The following is a 6,347-nucleotide window of genomic DNA, read 5'->3' as shown; positions in this document are numbered from 1 at the left end:
TTGAGGAGTGGTAGCCGTCGGGAGCGAGTTCATCTCCGAATCGCTCAGGGATCCATCCGAAGAAGATACCTCGGGATGAACCCTGGCCGGACTACATATATGTTCGGTGTTATAAAAAGACTGTGAAGTAAAGTCATTACAGAGTGCGGATACTTATGATCGCGCTAGGGGCTTCCCCCTGGGCAGCCACCCCTCCTCGCTATGGGCGGCCGTGGCGGAGTAGTCTAGAAGGGACACCTTCCCCTTCTTGGACGACCCAGCCTCCCCTTCCGGAGCGGCTTTCCTCTTTTTCTCCTCCCCAGTGCGGGGAGGTAGAGTTTCTTCTTGTTTCCCCCGCCTCTGCGGGAGGAATCTGTCTCGTCGTCATCAGACGACGTGGGTATGACGGCCTTGCACCGAGGGCCTTTCCCGGCCCCCTGATCCGTCTTCTCGGGCCCCTCACCCTCTCCGGGTGGGGTGGTCCCTTCTTCTTCTTCCTCCCCTTCGGGGGAGGAGTTTGCCTCGTCGCCTTCGGACGAGGCTTCTGGCGCAACCTTATGTCGGAGACCCTTTCAGATCCCCGGGGCCTTCTTATCGGCCTTCTTCTCCGGCACCTTGTAGGGCGCCGGGACCAGCATCTCCGTCAGGAGAGCATCATCTGGACTTTCTGGCAGCGGAGCCGGACAGTCAATCTGCTCCGCTGTCTCCACATAATCCTGAACAAATATGCACAATTACTTAAGGCTCCCCCATGAATATATTGGGAAGAACCGAATCCGGTGGTATCCTGAAAACTCACCTGACTAGGAGGCCGCGCGGCATGGAGCCCACGGTCCTCGGATGTAGGAGGAAGTACTTCGGAGGCCTTGAACAGCGCCTTCCACGCGTCTTTATGCTTCATGCCGTAGAGCCTCTGAAGCGTCTGGTGTTCGGTCGGGATGAACTCCCACAGATTGAATGCCCGCCTTTGGCACGACAGAATCCGGCAAACGAGCATGACCTGGATCACGTTGACAAGCTTGATGTTCTTGTCCTTCATGCTCTTGATGCAGTTTTGGAGTCCGGTCAGCTCTGTAGATTCACCCCAGGACAGACTCTTCTTTTCCCAGGAGGTGAGCCGCATGGGGGTTCCAGATCGGAACTCGGGGGCCGCCGCCCAGTTGGCACCGTGCGGGTCGGTGATGTAGAACCACCCCGACTGCCACCCCTTCACGGTTTCCGCAAAGGAACCGTCAAGCCAGGTGACGTTAGGCATCTTGCCCACCATGGCACCTCCACACTCCGCTTGCTGGCTGCTCACGATCTTCGGCTTCACACAGAAGATTTGCAGCCACAAGCCGAAGTGAGGCTTGATGCGGAGGAAGGCCTCGCATACGACAATGAACGCCGAGATGTTGAGGACGAAATTCGGGGCTAGATCATGGAAATCTAGCCCATAGTAGAACATGAGCCCGCAGACAAAGGGGTGAAGTGGAAACCCCAGTCCATGGATGAAGTGGGCGAGAAACACGACCCTCTCATGGGGTCCCGGAGTTGGAGTGACCTGCCCGTCTTCTGGTAGCCAGTGCGCTATGTCTGCGGCCAAGTATCCGGCCGCCTGAAGATTCGCGATATCCTTCTCCTTCACGGTGGAAGCCACCCACTTGCCTCCTGCTCCGGACATGTTTAGCTATGCGGAGAAGACTTGGGATAGGGTGCTGGAGCTCGAGGGGGCAAGAGTGGGCAAAGGAGGAAGAAGGCATGCGTAAAAATGGGGAACTCTTATCCCTTTATAAAGGCGACGGAAGCGGTGTGCCTCCCCACTTGCCCGTTGGGAATCGCTTACCTCCCAAGTGCCACGATTGATGGCATGGTGGGATTACCCATACCCGTATTGATGAGAATCCCATGATAAGGGGACACGATCTCTGCTTTTACAAGACGTGTCAAGGAAACCGCCTCGCAATATGTGTTGTGGCTGGTTGAAGGAAAATGGTTCGAATAATGACCCGACCGTAATGACATGTTACGTCTAAAAAGTTGTCAGCAGAGTACATTTGTGAAATATCATTCTCTCTACGGTGATATATGAAGATCATTTTGCAGATCTGGACACGGTCTACGTGTTCGATAATTACCTTGGAGTATTTGGAGAAGGAACCCGCCTTGCAATGCCGAAGACAAGACTGCACGCCAGACTCATCGTCATTGAAGCCTGGTTCAGGGGCTACTGAGGGAGTCCTGGATTAGGGGGTATCCGGACAGCCGGACTATATACATCGTCCGGACTATTTGAGATACAAGACTCAAGACTCCGGCCCGTGTCCGGATGGGACTCTCCTTTGCGTGGAAGACAAGCTTGGCGATCTGGATATTGTATTTTCTTCCTTGTAACCGACTCCGTGTAAACCCTACCCCTCTCCGATGTCTATATAAACCGGAGAGGTTGGTCCTTAGAAGGCTGATCACAATTACAATCATACCATCATAGGCTAGCTCCTAGGGTTTAGCCTCTACGATCTCGTGGTAGATCTACTCTTGTACTACTCATATCTTCAATATTAATCAAGCAGGAAGTAGGGTTCTACCTCCATTGAGAGGGCCCGAACCTGGGTAAACATTGTGTCCCTCGCTTCATGTTACCATCAGCCTAAGACGCACAGATCGGGACCCCCTACCCGAGATCCGCCGGTTTTGACACCGACAGTGGGTTCAAGTCCCCCCTCGTGCATCTTTTTTACTAACAAATTTAGGGCTCGGTCCCGCCTGTCCAGTGGGACCCTCCTCTAAACGATATCTCATTGAGTATACACATGTAAGCGAAAATGACAACTAAGCACTCCACATAGGCGAGACTGCTGAGGTGGCTGCCTAATCATACAACTGCATTAAAGCTCAAGTGTAACGACCATTCATATTGGTCGTAATTTCCTAGAAATGAGGCACGGACCAGGGATGTCTGATTTACGACCATTTTCTCTAATGAAATTACAACCTTTCTGACTAGCATGGTCGTTATGGGTTAGGGTTTGGAGCCCCCCGAATAGCTTTTGACCAATTGGTCTAAAATGGTCATAAATTTATGACCAATTCTTCCAGGGTCACTGACAGAAGGTCACTAGTTGACATATTTCTTGTAGTGATGGAGTCTTCCACCGATTAAAACTTCTAGTCGACCACCATATCAGTAGTAGTATTCCCCCATGTATATAGTATAGTCCGAGCACTTTTGTAACGATAATTAGACCGATTGTAAGCCCTTGTGTGAATTTATTGAAGTGATATGATTGTGTTTGTCTCATGTGTATATGGGTAGTGTTTTCCCTCTAGACCTCATTCTATTCTGTTTTCTCACCTTTTCTAAACCAATCAGATGCCTCCGAGGCGTGGCAATGGATTTGCTTTCCCACCGGAGCTCACCCAGTTGATCCAGCAGCAGAATACCTTGATGCAGCTACTAGTTCAGAATCAGAACCAAGGCAACAACAACAACAACAATAATAACCCACCACCACCACCACCTGTTGACCATTTAGCCCGTTTTCTAAGGCTGAATCCGCCGGTGTTCTCTAGTAGCATCGAGCCGATTGTTGTAGATGATTGGCTCCACAAGATTGGAAGGGAGCTGACCACTGCAGGATGCACAGATGCAGAGAGAGTGTGTTTTGCTGCACATCAGCTTGATGGACCTGCATCATCATGGTGGGAGAATTTCACAGCCACTTACCCCATTGACACTGTTACATGGGACCAGTTTCAGCAGGCTTTCCGCACTACCCATGTTTCAGCAGGAGCTATGAACATGAAGAAGTGCGAGTTTCACAACTTGCGCCAAGGAGGACGCTCAGTGGGTCAGTATGTGGATGAGTTTAGTAAGTTAGCACGTTATGCCCCTGATGACGTCGCTACAAATGTTGCTAAGCAGGAGAAGTTTCTGGAAGGACTGAATGATGAGCTGAGCATGCAGTTGATGGTGGAAACATTCAACGACCACCAGGAGTTGGTAGATAGAGCTCTTATGATTGAAGGAAAGCATCAGGAGATATATAGCCGCAAGAGGAAGTATGGACAAGGGAAGTACAATTCAGGAGCTCAGCAAAGGCCTCGTTTTACCCCGAATTCGGGAGGACACATTCACCATAACCACGGAGGCCATAATTCCAATGGAGGGAGTTCGCATAACCATAGTGGCCCCAAGAATGGGAATGGGAATGGAGGAAGCAACGGCCAGAACCGTTCCAACCCAGCAACGCCTGCCACAAAGGATCTAAGTCACATTACTTGTTTTAAGTGCGGGAAGAATGGACACTACGCCATCGAGTGTTCTCAAGCAAAGAATGGAAATGGCAATGGAAGCTCTGGGAACAAGCCCAACCCTTTCAACAGGGGACAAGTGAACCACGTTAGCATGGAGGAGGTTGAAGAGCAACCAGATGAAATTATAAGTAAGTTTTTGGTTAAGTCATTTACTGCAATCGTTCTTTTTTATACTGGTGCACCACATTCATACATATCAATGGGATTTGTGGATAAGTATAAGTTTCCCACCAAAGTTCTTAGGACACCTATGTTAGTAAGCTCACCAGGAGTGGAGCATATGGCAAGCCAATGATGTTTTCAGATGCCATTGACCATAGGTAGGCATGTTTTCCCCTCGGATCTGATAATTCTGGAGTCGCAAGGATTGGATGTGATTTTGGGTATGGATTGGCTATCGATGTATGGAGGAAACATCGGTTGAGCCAGTAAGTCAATTATGCTCACCACCCCAGAAGGAAGCAGGATTAAGTATGTATCCTGACATATGCTGAAGAGGACTCAAGTGAATTCCTTATCAGGAGTTGTACAAGAGGAAGTGCCAGTGGTGAAGGATTTTCCTGATGTATTTCCAGAGGAGTTGCCAGGCATGCCACCGAATAGAGACATTGAGTTTTTGATTGAGCTTTTGCCAGGCACCGGGCTAATATCAAAAAGACCGTATTGGATGCCCGCACAGGATTTGGAGGAAATTAAGAAGAAGATTAAGGAGTTACTGGATAAAGGGTATATTTGACCAAGTTCGTCACCTTGGGGAGCCCCATTACTTATAGTGGAGAAGAAGGATGGATCATTGAGGATGGTTGTTGATTATCGTGCGTTGAATGAAGTGACGATCAAGAACAAGTACCCAATGCCGATGATCAATGATTTGTTTGACCAATTGCGAGGAGCTAAAGTATTTTCCAAGATCGATCTGCAATCAGGATAGCATCAGCTGAAGATTCGAGAGCAGGATATACCTAAGACAGCTTTTACCACAAGGTACGGGCTATATGAGTATACCGTTATGTCATTTGGTCTGACTAACGCGCCTGCCTATTTCATGAACATGATGAACAAAGAGTTTATGGAGTTTTTGGATAAGTTCATCATAGTGTTCATTGATGATATATTGGTCTACTCGAAGAACGAAGAGGAGCATAAGGAGCATTTGTGTTTGGTTCTTGAGAAGCTCAGGGAACATCAGTTATATGCCAAGTTAAGCAAATGTGAGTTTTGGTTGAAGGAACACTACTAGGGAAAACCTTCTACACAAAATCTTACCAGCAATGATCTTCAAAATACAACGCTACTGCTATTTAGCAGCAGCGCGCTCCAAGAAAATGCGCTGCTGAAAGAAAAGTAGCAGTAGCGCGTTCCCACAAAACCGCGCTACTGCTCTAATTGCCATGACATGGTTGTCCAGCTAGTTATAGCAGTAGCGCCCTATAATGGACCGCGCTACTGCTACAGATGTTAGTAGCAGCGCACTTCTTTGAAACTCGCTACTGCTAAGTTCAGCCCACAAGTTCAGCCCCACCTCGCTCCGCGAATAGGGTGTTTACCACCTTAAATATGTTACTCCTCAAACTATCACAACCACTTGGTCTTCACTGAACTCTATGTGTAGAATTTGTGGCCACAATATGAGTCTTCTCCGGTTCCTACCGGAGAGGACCCATATTGACAATTCAGATTGTACACAAAAAGATCATTGATGGCCAATGTATTTTTGCATTGACAGACAACTTAGCGGTAGCGCTTTTCGTAGCAAAGTGCTGCTGCTAATCCAACTTAGCAGTAGCATTCATCCCAGCGCATTGCTACTGCTATTCACATTAGCTGTAGCGCGTTTTGCTGCCCGCTCTACTACTAACCCTACCTTATCCCCACGTGCACGGCCGACCCCTCTCTCTCACTCACTCTCCCCCTCGCTCTCGCCCGCGCCGATCACCGTCGTCCATCGCCGCCGCCGCCGTCGTCCGTCCGCCACCGAGGTACTCCCTCCTTCCGTCCCTCCTCCTCCCACCGCTCCATCCTCCCTCCCTCCTCCCACCGCGCCCTCTTCCCTTCGCCTACAGTCGCCCCCT

Source organism: Triticum dicoccoides, chromosome 5B, assembly GCF_002162155.2.
Source record: "Triticum dicoccoides isolate Atlit2015 ecotype Zavitan chromosome 5B, WEW_v2.0, whole genome shotgun sequence".
Taxonomy (NCBI): Eukaryota; Viridiplantae; Streptophyta; class Magnoliopsida; order Poales; family Poaceae; genus Triticum; species Triticum dicoccoides.
The sequence above is the reverse complement of the archived record's forward strand: the minus strand, read 5'-3'. Positions refer to the sequence as shown.